The 15,280-nt window shown below is 42.4% G+C and overlaps 1 protein-coding gene across 1 annotated transcript in view; it reads right to left on the minus strand.

The window, feature by feature from the left end:
- Window positions 1-14,295, minus strand: part of LOC311139868 (semaphorin-6D-like) — a 139,158-nt gene extending 124,863 nt beyond the window's left edge. The window contains exon 1 of the mRNA XM_084174858.1: window positions 14,133-14,295. The gene's annotated coding sequence lies outside the window, so the exon portion shown is untranslated. The remainder of the gene's footprint in view (window positions 1-14,132) is intronic.
- Between the last annotated feature and the right edge of the window lie 985 nt (window positions 14,296-15,280).

Here is a 15,280-nt window from a genome sequence, read left to right on the forward strand (position 1 = left end):
GCCGTGAACACAGTGAATCTGATTAGCAACCCTGTGCTGACACCTCACCATCCTTCCCCCCGTGGGGTATTATCATGCTAATCCAAAAGAGAAAAAAATACATTTGACTGAATGGAAAATATAGTAGGAGGCAGGGACCTCGGAAGCCAAGTGAACACAATGCCTGCGCATTCAGCCCAGTCTGCCAAGGCGAGCGGGTAGACAAATGGACATAGACATAATGCTAGCTGGTTAATTAAAATAACATAATTAAAAAGGTATTCTGTGTGAATGGTCGCCTCAATGCAATCGCTGACCCGAGTGTCCGATACATGTTCCTCAGAGCTCAGTCAGTCTCTCTCTCCATTACCGACTCCATTAGCACCTCAGAAGTGTTCCTACTGAGAAGAGGGAAAGACGAAATTGGACAAACTACGGGAGAAGTGGGGGGCCTGGCTAGTTAGATGAGACATGATTTCCATTAGCCTGGTCAGGTAATAGCACATCGAACTCCCTCATCTCAAATAACTTTTCTTATCACTTCTTCAAATCAGACAAACGTCTTGAGATTCTGTTTGTTAGAACATTTTGGTGACCATCTAATAGTCACGGACACTGACTGTGATTATAGTAGTAGGTATGGGAACCATGTTTAGAGTGTGACAGTGGGGGGGTAGGGGTCATTTCCGCTGTGGTGGCTATTTGGGTCCTTTCAAATTAGGTGACTAACGATATACCCTGTTTACTGTGCTTGCTCTCTCTCAATCATGAGGTATTAAAGCAATATCAGGCTCTGCAGTTGGAGACTTGTTTACCTTGAGTTGTTTTTCAGGGAGAGACTGTCGAGGCAGAGCGATAATGTGGGAAAGGAATAAAGGAGGATCAAATGAAGCCGCCTAGGATGCACTGGACAGGAGAAAGACAACCTGTGGGAGTGTGTCTGTGTATGTCAACACAAATATGTTTACTGTATCTGTGTAAAAGACTAAACACATGGTAAACATCGTAACAGCCGTTATAACACACAAAACACCCACCACGCACACCCAAGCACGCACACACACGCACGCACACCTGCGTGGATGAGTCACCACATGGTTAACTGACACAGACCCGTGGAATGGGACGATAGCAGTGAGAAGGGGGGGGAGGCAATTGTACACACCCTGGCCGGGTGCCCAGGGTAGAATTATATGACACTAACCCCCTGGACCTCTCCCCCCCACAGACCAGTTTAAAAATAACTGATTCAGCCGAAAGGGTCTGGAGTTCTGAGAAACCCAGGAAAATAACCGTGCTAGGAGTCTGTTACTGAACTAATCTTGCACCTCGTCCAAACCAAACGACTGATATCATTATCACCACCCAGAGATGTAGACCTATACTGTAAAAACCAGCACATACACCCACACTCACACATGCACAAATACACACACATACACATCGAAGTTAAACAAAGCGAAGACTAGCAGAGACTTGAATGCGATCCATTGTCACCCATACATGTACAGTACATGCTACAAGTCTTGATCGACTCCGGCTAAGTTTCCAGTAACAAGGTCGAACAAGACTGCTATTTATGGATAGTTGGGAAATTGGATGCAGGGTTTTGAACAAGCTAATAAAAACCCAATTGGCAGTATGCATGTCATATTACACCAACGTGTGACAGACTAGCATATTTATTTTTCAATAGTCGCATGATACCATTCCAAAAAAATTTATAAGCGGTTTAATCAAAACACTTTGTGTAAATGAATACCAGTCACCTTTTGAGTGCGTGCAGAGCCTGAATTGGGTATGATGAGGCATTACTGCATGAAGCAACGGCTTTAAGGGGGGAAAACAATCTTATCTTAGGTTTTTAATTTCCTGCTTCATTTCACGTTTCGGGCCCATAAAAATCCTAATTTCCAAAAACTGCAATAAGCTACTTTGAGACATGATCATAACTCAGAATAAATTATGCAGTAGCTAAACTCTAAATAGATTTTTTTGCACATGCAGTTATTGCTTTACGGTATAGGCTATATCTGTGATAAGACAATAACTGTGCCACAGATATGAAGAACAAAGACTAATAGGGGTAAATTCCGACCAAAGTTACGCGTGTGCGTAAACGGAACGTAATTTCCTTTTTATGCACTTTTCTCTCTACGCGTATTCTGACGTTACGCATGAGAATATTATGCTATTCAGCCACTATTCGTTTGGGGTAGAGATCAAAGAAATGGTGTGGCGGAGGTGTCCACAGTGTATTCTGACCTTGACTTAATTCCGTCATAATTCCAACACCTTTACGCGCAATGAAATGATGAATAAGGTCGAGCAACCTGTCAGTTCCAAGTGGAACAATATCTTAATTTTTTCCCCCGATAGAAATAACACCATTCTCCAAGCACTGAAATTTACACATTTACAGAGCTATTTGAGTAATCTGTTTGGATAAGGGAATTGTACATATAAATTACAATTGTTTTAGATCTATTTTATCTTATGATCGCTGGAGAGAAATGTGAAACCAGTCATATTTCAGCAAACTGAAAAGCATGTCAACATGACAGGTATTTCGGGCTCTTTTCCAAAGTGAAGTTTAAATATTTAAACCTTACCTTCATAATTTACTACATTCGCACACACTGTATATATATTTTCTGTTGTATTTTTGACTTTGTTTTGTTTACCCCATATGTAACTCTCTGTTGTTGTTTTTAATCACACTGCTTTGCTTTATCTTGGCCAGGTCGCAGTTGTAAATGAGAACTTGTTCTCAACTGGCTTACCTGGTTAAATAAAGGTGAAATAAATACAATAAAAATAAATAAATAAATTGCTGTGCCGTTATTCAGTATTCTAAATTGTAGGCCTATGGCTTCATAATTTGTGGGGATGAAATTTGGAGACCCAAGCCGAGGCTGTAGCCTATGGAAACCTGTGCGCACTGACAGTAGCGGCGAACCTACCGAGTTGATGTATGCACTCCAGAATGATTTAATGATATGGCCGGACTTCTCCGTATATATCAGTAGCCACCATCAGTAATATCCACATAAATAGGCCTGCTGTGCCTTCAGAAAGTATTCACACCCCTTGACTTTTTCTAAATGTTGTTGTGTTACATCCTGAATTTTAAAATTGATTAAATTGAGATCATGTGTCACTGGCCTCTACACACACAATACCCCATAATATAAAAGTTTTTAGAAATGTATTAAAAAATGTTAAACAAAAGTATTGAGTCAATAAGTATTCAAACCCTTTGTTATGGTAAGCCTAAATACGTTCAGGAGTAGAAATGTGCTTAACAAGTCACATAAGTTGCACGGACTCACTATGTGCAATAATAATAATAATAATAATAGTGTTTAAGATGATTTTTTAACGACAACCTCATCTCTGTACACCACATATACAATTATCTGTAAGGTCCCTCAGTCAAGCAGTGAATTTCAAAAACAGGTTCAACCACAAAGACCAGGGAGGTTTTCCAGTGCTTCGCAAAGAACGGGAGCTATTGGTTAGATGGGTAAAAAATGTAAAAAGCAGACGCTGAATATCCCTTTGAGCATGGTGAAGTTATTAATTACACTTTGGATGGTGTATCAACACACCCAGTCACTAAAAAGATACAGGCGTCCTTCCTAACTCATTTGCCGGAGAGGAAGGAAACCGCTCAGGGATTTCACCATCAGGCCAATGCTGACTTTAAAACAGTTACAGAGTTTAAATGGCTGTGATAGGAGAAAACTGAGGATGGATCAACAACATTGTAGTTACTCCACAATACTAACCTAAATGACAGAGTGAAAAAAAGGAAGCCTGTATAGAATACAAACATTCCAAAACATGTATCCTGTTTGCAATAAGGCACTAAAGTAGAACTGTAAAACATTTCCTGAATACAAAGCGTTATGTTTGGGGCAAATCCAACACAACACGTCAGTGAGTACCACTCCTCATATATTCAAGCATGGTGGTGGCTGCATCATGTTATGGGTATGCTTGTCATTGACAAGGACTAAGGAGTTTTTTTAGGATAAAAAGAAACGGAATAGAGCCAAGCAGGCAAAATCCTAGAGGAAAACCTGGTTCAGTCTGCTTTCCAACAGACATTGGGAGACACATTCACCTTTCAGCAGGACAATAACCTATAACACAAGGACAAATATATACTGGAGTTGCTTACCAAGACAACATTGATTGTTCCTATGTGGCCTAGTTACAGTTTTGACTTAAATTGGCTTGAAAATCTATGGCAAGACTTGAAAATGGCTGTCTAGCAATGATCAACAACCAACTTGAGAGAGCTTGAAGAACTTTTACAAGAACGCAAATATTGTACAATCCAGGTGTGCAAAGCTCTTTGAAACTTACCCAGAAAGACTCACAGCTGTAATCGCTGCGAAAGGTGATTCTAACATGTATTGACTCAGGGGGTTGAATAGTTCTCTAAATCAAGATATATTAGTGTTTTATTTTTTATACATTTTTTTACAAATATGACACATTTTGCATTCTTCCCTTACATTGTTAGTTTACCTTTCTTTCCTCTGTCAAGTTCGTGTGGTTGTTCCTGAGGGTCGCTAGCAGTAGTGTTTTACATTAAGCTAACATATTACAAGTTGTGCAATCATTATGGAACACAGACCATACATAGCAGTTTAAACCTGGAGCCTTGCGCACGGTTCATGACGATTGGATCATTGTCATCACAGTTCCGGGATTAGTGAGGATTATTAGGGTCGATTTATAGGACTACTGTTCAACCCCTATTGTACCCATTTCTCACCTTCCAATATTTCATCGATTCAACAATTGAATATGGAAACTTTCATGAAACTTTCATGATGAATCAAACCGCTGTTGACTCCCATGCTTCCCACAGTTTGTGTCAAGTTGGCTGGTAGTGGATCTCTACTCTGAATAGCTCATTCCATCTCATCCCACAGATGCTCAATTGGATTGAGATCTGGTGACTGGGCAGGCCACTGCAGTAAACGGAATTGACCGTCATGCTCTTGGAACCATTCCTGGACAATCCTAGCCTTGTGGCATGAGGCTTTATCCTGCTGAAAAAATTGAAGGGATGCACCTGATTGGCAATGATGTTCAGATATCCTGTGACATTCAAATGTTGCTCCACTTTATCAAGGGGCACAATATGTGCCATGAAAACACACTCCACACCATCACAACCAGCCTACAATGTTGACACGCGGCATGATGGATGCATGTGCTCGTTTGTTTTTTTCCACGCCCTAGTCCTCCCATCAGCATGAAACAGCAGGAACCGGGATTCATCAGACCAGGCGATGTTTTTCCAATTTCCCAATGTTCAGTATTTTCTCTACTTAGCCCACCGCAGTTTCTTGTTTTTTGCTGGAAGAAGTGGAACTCTGTAAGATCGTCGGCTGCCATACCACATTCGTGTCAAGGTACGATGAGTTGTGCAGTCTTTTATTGGTCTTTGGGCACCAATGTTGTACTGGACTGTTATAGTTGACTAACTGTAGCCCGTCTGTCGCTCTGCACATTTTGCGTAAGCCGCCTTTGTCCTCTTTCATCAATTACCCATTTTTCGACCACTGGCCTGCCGTTGACTGGATGTCCTTTGAGTGGGGGACCATTCTGGATGCACACGGGAAACTGTTGAGCATGAAAAACCCAGCAGTTGCAGTTCTTGACACACTCAAACTGGTGCGCCTGGCACCTACTACCATACCCCGTTCAAAGGCACTTAAATCTTGTGTCTTGCCCATTCACCCACTGAATGGCACAGATACACAATCCATGTCTCAATTGTCTCAAGGCTTAAAAATCCTTCTGTAATCTGTCTCCTCCCCTTTATCTACACTGATTGAAGTGTATTTAACAGATGACATCAATAAAGGATCATAGCTTTCACTGGACAGTCTATGTCATGGAAAGAGCATGTACACTGAGTGTATATTTACATTTTAGTCATTTAGCAGACGCTCTTATCCAGAGCGACTTACAGTTAGTGAGTGCATACATTTTTCATACTGGCCCCCCGTGGGAAACGAACCCACAACCCTGGCGTTGCAAGCGCCATGCTCTACCAACTGAGCTACAGGAGGCCAATGTTTTGTACACTCTGTCGAGAAAATTATAATTAAAGGAACACTATTTAAAAGGGATGCCTTTAGGTAAATGTACTGAAAACGTTATTGAATGAAAACTCCACAAGAAAATCTGTTGGCCAGCAAGTGGGAGGGTTTTCAGAGATTTAATTTGATTTATTCAGCGCCCGCAAGGGAACCACAGCTGCTAAGCCCGTTACGCACCTGCATAAGGTAAGTCTGAATACCAACTACTGAGAAGTGCCTAGGAAATGCATGCGTAAGAAAGGCGTACATTTCCTAAGTCTGAATCGGGCCCAAATGCATAAGGATTACATGTATTATGTGGCATGAATGATGGATTTTAAGATGATCAAATTACATTTTTGTTGATGTTATTCTCCTACTTCCTCTGCCTATTTCCCAATCTCTCTCGCTCTCTCCCTCTTTTACTAACGTCCTCCTCTCACACATTTTCTCTCTGCAGAACATGTCTTTCCTGCATGCTAAGTAATTGTGGGTCGATTTCCAAGAACAACACATTCCAGCATGCTCCCACATTTAAATTCCTGGAACATGGTTAGTAGAGAATTTTTCTAGCAGATTCGGTTTTGTACTTTAATTTTAGCCTAAAAATAAATAACAAATACATATTTTGAAATCATACAGGAACTAGGTGGTTTTCAGCTATAGCCAAATCCTTTGCATGATCACAAAAATAGACTATACAAAAATGGTATGAATGCGCCACCAGAAACAAAATCAACTTAAACCCAATAAGGATTGTGGACACAGCTAAGCCCAAACACCAGCGAATCCAAAGTAAACATTCAGCGAAGTGAAGGGACGCATTGCTTCAGTTTCAGCATGAGCAGCTAATCAATGAGACAGGATGTAGGGGGGCTGCCCTCATTATGAAGTGATTAAGCGATAATTTGGAACACAAACCACTGCACCTTTAGCCCCACTAAGACTGCACCAATCAATAATGTGTATGTATGGCCAGCAGCAATTTACGGGAGGGCTTGTTTCGTTAACTTGTATTCTATGAGAAGATGAGCAATGTAGTTACAAAATTGTGGCAAAATGTTGCTTCCTGCATTAAGTAACCAATGAGAAAGTGTTTTGATTCAAATTTACTGATACCTATTGGTACTGTATTCATATAATAGTTTCTCAATGCCTGAATATTGCCATATAGGCCCTTGAGTTTGTTATGGTACATTGGGGGCTCTGGGGGATTGTGGGTATCGTCGTTAAATTAGAGTTTAAAAAAGGCAATGGTCTTAGTCATCGCTCAGTAATCTCAGTGATGAGGAGACTCAATATGTAAATGAGGAAGTAGCTACCTCCACAGATGAAATATGCATGAAAGGGGAAGAAGTTATCTCAACACAATGTATTTCTTCTCCAAAACTCTTCTCCCTTACCAGCCCTGAGGGTACCGAGCAAAATCTTCCCGTCACACTAATCAAACAGCTGTGTGTGTGTGGCCAATCTCTTTGGAGGAAGACAAAAGGTAGTGGAATCTACAAGGATTACTCAAATGCAGATTGAAGCACCTTCCCAAATCACAGAATTACAAACAAACATAGACAAGCCACTCTGACAGCATGATTGACATACTAATAGAACACAAATAAAGTAGGATTAATAAACATTTTTCACATACAAAGACTATTTTAAGGGTTGGGAAACCTTTACTGACCCGAATACATAAATATGATACTCTCTGCTGACACAGGGGTTTACAGGTTATATTCCCCTGTAATTGCTGGAACCCTTCCACTTCAGTTCATGGAGCTTAACCAGACAGTTACCCAGCATTCTCGGCCCGTGGCTGCTGCGGGTTAGCTGAGCAGCCTAAGACCATGTTTGACAAGGGGTTAAAACTGCTGAAAAACGCTTTATAAAACCACAGGAAGACAGCCAGACTGGAAAGGAGGACCGATGCCTGTCACTTGTCCAGAGTGTGGTCTGCAACCTTTTTTTCATTCTACCCTTTGGTTGAACTGAGCTCTTTTTCCTCCCAAATTTACACACTCATCAGCTCTGGTATAATTACCCATACTGTGCTAACCGCGGCGGTGTGACAGGAGGGCAGCCATCGCTCGCCTGTTTTTAGAATCAGAGCTAATTACTGCCCTGTCAAGGACTCTCTTTAAATGACTGCTACTGATGTGGCTAATAGGATAAAACAGTGTCAATATTGAACACAGTCAATTAAATCAGACATTTATTTTGGGCATCCAGGTCCTGGTGTGAGTGCTGAAATGAACACAGTAAAAAAAAAAAAAAGATGTTTTGAAAAGATGTAATATTCAAACCAATCATAGATTTTGCATTAATCATGCGCAATCTATGATGACCAAATACAGTGAAGCTTAGCATTGTGATGAGGACTCAGTAAAACAAGCTTCTGCATTGTGAGGAGCAAACAGCTGAAATACAGTACAGTACATTCCCCCTACTGGTCCCAGACAATGATTGACGACCCCCTTCAGCTGCCATGCCAAAGCCACGAGGCAGAAATTCTCACTTTCCTCAACCCTCCATTTGTAATGCTTGATGCAACATGTTAATGTGATTTTCTCCCACTGTCCGTTGGTGGGGCCAGACCTAAAGGCCAAGGCCTGGTGGTCTCAGCAGATAACTGGAACAAGCCTGTCCCGTGTCAGCCTTGGGTTATGGATGATGGGGAGGCTCTGGAGCTGACAGGTAATAATTCACTCCCCAGGGTTCCGGGACCCGTCGCTGAACAGAGGCAGGCAGGCAGGGAGGGTGGGTGGAAGAGTACGCGGCCTTGCAACCCCCTCCTTTCCTTACTTTCCCCACTTCCCACTCCCCCCACCTCCCCACCTAAGTCAGATGTGGGGTTCCCATTGGCTGCCCAGTTACCATGGGTAACACACTACCATCAATATGAAATATGAGGTGCCACAGTCCAGTGCTTCTCTCAGGTGCAGGGCCAAACAAAGTCCCATATGCTGGGGGTGGGAGGCGAAGATTAACTGTTGCTTCTTCAAGCCAAACACAGTCACACTGCCCATTTTCTAAACTCCAGCAGCCCTCCAGAGCCGTAGGTAGTACTTCAGAGTCACCTCAGACAGATGGTTACTGTCAATGCTCCACACTTACAATGCTTTAAAAAAGATACTATAATAGTCATATTGATCTCAAAATGGAAGTTAACACAGAAGGGACGGATTGCAGTAATTTAGCCACTGCAATTGATATGTGCCAGGGCGTCTGGCCTCTCAGTTTCCCAACCGAAACCATTCAATATAGTATAATGGATAGTATTATGGTACCACAGTCTTCTGCGGAAGACAGTTGCCTCCTAAGACAGTTGCTTCTCTAAACAGTACAGTAACTTGAGTCTGGGCCAGTTCTGAAGTGTGTTGGAACAGTTGGAGACACAGGAGAGTTGGATGAGGGAATATCTGCATCACAGGGTGACCGTGGGCTGGGAGGTATAGGCTGTACTGTACGTCCCACAGGACCATAGTCCTGGGCCCCTGGGACGGAGCCTATTTCTGCCCTCATTACCCCGCGGACCATTAGGGAGGCACAGCCATCCACATGTCACAGCCCAGCACAGCCCTGCAGCAGACCTCCCGTCATTTAATACAAAAACTACAGCGCCATCGGAAATTGGAAATAAAATTACACCCTGGTCTAAATGCACCATTAGCCATGCTAACCGAGCGCCGGCTCTTTCAGGGCTGAAATGAGAACCGGACAGCATGCAATTTGGGAGCCGACGGAGAGGGAATGGGCCGCCGACACTCGCCTCTCTCAGCTCCAGTCATCCACCAGCCGGCAAGACCTGAGTTACTTATTGAATGGGGTTGGGTAATAAGAAAGCGGAGGTGTGTGTTTATGTGGGTAGGAAATGAGAGAGGAGAGAGAGAGAGAAGAGAGCGAGAGCGATAAAAAGAGAGTTCAGAGGGGGCATACTGGTTGGTTAGGAGTTACAAATAATATGATAAACATATTATTCAAAAACGATAAATCCAGAAAAAGCAACAAACCAGTGGGATATTCCAACTCTGTTGAAGGGAAGCAATATCACCACTTGTTGATTAGGTCATGACATCTAAACCACCTATAACCTGAGGACGAAGCACCTAACCCTGAGGACAAAGCACCAGTGAACAAATATGATACCAACTGCAACTTTGATTTCCTTTTTAATATGTAAAAGTTGGGGGTGAATATTGTTTTTCATAAAATACCTGCGGCAAGAAACATTTAAAAAGGAGAAAAACAACCTTGCTTGTACTGTAAGATAATCATACCCTGGAGCTGGTGAGTTTTGCACCAAATTAACATGAATATTTAAATTCCATCTAAACTTTGGAATATAGACACAGTAATCACACATCAACATCACCGACATTATTGTGGAGGGGAAACAAAGTGGCAATAAAGATTTGTCTTTATGTTAGTTGTGCATGCTGCCAGTGGCGTCATGCCCATAGAGGGCACAAAGGCACGTGTGCCCCCCCCGCCCCCCCCCCCCCCCCCCAGCAAGTGGTTGCTTCCAAGGAGCACTGAGCAAAGAGATGCCTAGGCAGGACACTATACTCTGGTGCGTGTAGTATCGTCAGTGGAGGAGAGAGTGTAGAGTGACACACAGCGTTTCATTTGATTTTAGCTGCCGGTGCTAGGCAGGAGGTATGTTTGGAAATGAATGTGATCAAGCTATGTAGCCTATTGATTTCTTCTTCATGAATAAATAAAACAAAAATGTTATGTTGTTTGTCTGTAATACTAGCCACCTAGTAATTTTATGAAGTTGTCTTTAGCTAGCCAGCTAGATATATTCCCAATCTCCCACCCTCATAACTAGCTACCAAGCCATTTCAGGCTATCAATCAAGTTAGATTAGCTTGTCTAACCTGCCTGCTGGCAAGGTTGCTAGACTTTAGAAAAGCAAGCAATTACTAAATGTACTGAATAAGACTTACATTCCTTTCAATCCTTTACCCTGATTTGAGCAGAGATGCATTTTTTATTTTTTTAAGAACCACCTGTCAGGAGGATACTGACAGCTCAAGGGGTATGCTTAAATCCCCCCCCTCCCTCCCTTTCTACACACATACTTCATGCCATACTTTCGTCAAGATATTTGACTTGCAGATATACAGTGAGGGAAAAAAGTATTTGATCCCATGCTAATTTTGTACGTTTGCCCACTGACAAAGAAATTATCAGTCTATCATTTTAATGGTAGGTTTATTTGAACAGTGAGAGACAGAATAACAAGAAAATCCAGAAAAACGCATGTCAAAAATGTTATAAATTGATTTGCATTTTAAATGAGGGAAATAAGTATTTGACCCCCTCTCAATCAGACAGATTTCTGGCTCCCAGGTGTCTTTTATACAGGTAACGAGCTGAGATTAGGAGCACACTCTTAAAGGGAGTGCTCCTAATCTCAGATCAATCAGATCCCAAACTCTCCACCATGGCCAAGACCAAAGAGCTCTCCAAGGATGTCAGGGACAAGATTGTAGACCTACACAAGGCTGGAATGGGCTACAAGACCATCGCCAAGCAGCTTGGTGAGAAGGTGACAACAGTTGGTGCGATTATTCGCAAATGGAAGAAACACAAAAGGACTGTCAATCTCCCTTGGCCTGGGGCTCCATGCAAGATCTCACCTCGTGGAGTTGCAATGATCCTGAGAACGGTGAGGAATCAGCCCAGAACTACACGGGAGGATCTTGTCAATGATCTCAAGGCAGCTGGGACCATAGTCACCAAGAAAACAATTGGTTACACACTACGCCGTGATGGACTGAAATCCTGCAGCGCCTGCAAGGTCCCCCTGCTCAAGAAAGCACATATACAGGCCCATCTGAAGTTTGCCAATGAACATCTGAATGATTCAGAGGGGAACTGGGTGAAAAGTGTTGTGGTCACATGAGACCAAAATCGAGCTCTTTGGCATCAACTCAACTCGCCGTGTTTGGAGGAGGAGGAATGTTGCCTTTGACCCCAAGAACACCATCCCCACCGTCAAACATGGAGGTGGAAACATTATGCTTTGGGGGTGTTTTTCTGCTAAGGGGACAGGACAACTTCACTGCATCAAAGGGACGAATGATGGGGCCATGTACCATCAAATCTTGGGTGAGAACCTCCTTCCCTCAGCCAGGGCATTGAAAATGGGTCGTGGATGGGTATTCCAGCATGACAATGACCCAAAACTTACGGCCAAGGCAACAAAGGAGTGTCTCAAGAAGAAGCACATTAAGGTCCTGGAGTGGCCTAGCCAGTCTCCAGTCCTTAATCCCATAGAAAATCTGTGGAGGGAGCTGAAGGTTCGAGTTGCCAAACGTCAGCCTCAAAACCTTAATGACTTGAAGAAGATCTGCAAAGAGGAGTGGGACAAAATCCCTCCTGAGATGTGTGCAAACCTGGTGGCCAACTACAAGAAACGTCTGACCTCTGATTGCTAACAAGGGTTTTGCCACCAAGTACTAAGTCATGTTTTGCAGAGGGGTCAAATACTTATTTCCCTCATTAAAATGCAAATCAATTCATAAACATTTTGACATGTGTTTTTCTGGATTTTTGTTGTTGTTATTCTGTGTCTCACTGTTCAAATAAACCTACCATTAAAATGATAGACTGATCATGTCTTTGTCAGTGGGCAAACGTACAAAATCAGCAGGGGATCAAATACTTTTTCCCCTCACCGTAAGCCTACTAAAAGGTTCTCTCTGTTGGGCATAGCTGAGAGTGGTTCTAAAGACCATAAAAATATAGCCTATTTTTGTCTCCATCCAAGTCTGTAGGCTACACACAGACTGTCACCCAGACCTGTACCTTCAATGTGCTCCCATCCGGACCTATTCTCGCTACTTCCACACAATATTGGCTATTATATTTTGGCTAGAGTTTATCAAAACGCATAAAAACTGCATGAAAAAACGAATATCAACATGTAGCGAGAATCACTTTTATTGATAGCCTCTAGCTGTCTTTTCAGACTATAAATATAGCATCAGTGCACAAACTCAAAAACCATAAAACAATTTAAGAATCAAGTTTATCAGCCTAAACATACAATCAAAGGCATCATCATTTGTTTCATTGCATTAGGACAGATAACCAGCAGGACACGGGCTGCAAATTCAAAGTTATCCACAACTAAAATCACCCAATGCGCATTTTAATTAAGCAGCTGTCAAAATGACAAGAAATTGCTATATAATGTAAAGCTGGTGAACCAAATAAGGTAAATCTAGGCCTACAACAAGTTTTTGTCACACCACACAAAGGACTGCGCGCATTCGATTCTGTGAAATCATCCAACTTTATACATCTAGGCGGACGCAGCTATGCATTTCAACTGACTCTTTAACTGGCAACAATTTTCTACAAACGCGATCTTGTATTCACACTGTTCAAATGGCCCAGTGAGATTCTATGACAGCGTTTGAAAGACATGTATGGTTGCAGGTCTATTATATAGCCTATTCAAGTCTCATTTTAATTTCTGTAAACTATAGCCTACACAAAAATACACACAGACGTCCGTCTGCACAACGACAAAACACAGTCATATAGCCTATCCAAAAACGGATGGAATATTCCTAGTATACATTTTTTTCATATTTCTTTGCTGACAAATGCTCTTACCCCATGCATTTAGCTGAAAAGACGATCGAGCTGTAGCCGATGGATTAGGAAAGGGTTAACCCTGGGTGCACGTTTTGGTTTTGCCCCAGCACTACACAGCTGATTCAAATAACCAACTCTTTTTCAAGCGTTGATTATTTGAATCCGCTGTGTAATACTTGGTCAAAAATCAAAACAGGGGGGCTGGAGGTAGGTGGTCTAAACTTGCCTAACATGTTATGAGTGGTAGGCCTTCCTATAAGTAACGTTACCTACTTAGAACTAGAAGACGACATCGTTTTGTTTTGAATAGCCCAATGTCCTCTATGCACTATGTAGATACTGGGGCAAACTTCTCCAAATGCGCAAGTTAAATGTTGGTGCAGCAACCGAGGCAGTCGGCTACTGAAGGAGAAAGTGTCGTAGTAGAATTCTTACCTTTTTCTTTCGTTGACAACAATTTGATTCTTGCAGGACAGAGGCCAGTGTTACAGAAGCGTTGAGACAAGATTAGTTATTTTTTCCAAAAAGGCTTGTATTCCCAGAGCGCGAAAGAGCGTCCCTCGTCATGACAGAGACCCACTCACGCTCGAGCTGGACTGCAATCACAACAGACTTCACCCAGCGAAGAGCAGAAGCGGAGAATACACGCCCTAATGTGTTGAATTGGCAGGCAGTCGGTCCAATGGCAGGTGAGGGATAGTACCAGACCTTGTTTGAGACGTTTTTTGTTTTGTTTTTTTTAACCTTGTTTGAGACGTGTTTTGTTCAAACCTTTTCGTTTGACTCCTCCCTCCACATCTCACCTTTGTCCAGTTGTTGGATGCCTACACATCTGGTGCCTACATATCTGGATCCTTGCAACCCGAGCCTGCAGCCAGTCTCTCGGCCAATGAGATTTCAGACAAGGGCATTTCAATTGAGATATGATTGAGCTTCTTTCTGAAGGGGGTTACTTTGCTCCAAATATAAGATCACTGAACAAAATACTTTCATTCTGTCAACAAGGTTCTCTGTTGCCTTCAGTTATTAATATTGTGGTCCAAATATTAAATTACATGGACCTAACTTACTCCATGTTTTGCTTATACATCCCTTTAATTACATGCATCATGCCATTATAATAGCATTTTCAGTTTTCACATTAAATATGTTTGACCACTGCGCCTGAGTGGCGCAGTGGTCTAAGGCACTGCATCGCAGTGCTAACTGTGCCACTAGAGATCCTGGTTCGAATCCAGGCTCTGTCGCAGCCGGCCGCGACCGGGAGACTCATGGGCGTCGCACAATTGGCCCAGCGTCGTCCAGGGTAGGGGAGGGAATGGCCGGCAGGGATGTAGCTCAGTTGATAGAGCATGGCGTTTGCAACGCCAGGGATGTGGGTTCGATTCCCAAGGGGGGCCAGTATAAAAAAATAAATATGTATTCACTAACTGTAAGTCGCTCTGGATAAGAGCGTCTGCTAAATGACTTAAATGTAAATGTAAATGTTTGTAATAGTGTCCTTTGTATTGTAATAATGGTTAAACAATGAAACTTTTCTTCTTCAGATTATCAACAAAAACAAGCTGAGCACTTAGTGTAGG

The sequence above is a fragment of the Coregonus lavaretus genome (assembly GCF_964263955.1).
Source record: "Coregonus lavaretus genome assembly, chromosome: 13".
Lineage (NCBI taxonomy): Eukaryota > Metazoa > Chordata > Actinopteri > Salmoniformes > Salmonidae > Coregonus > Coregonus lavaretus.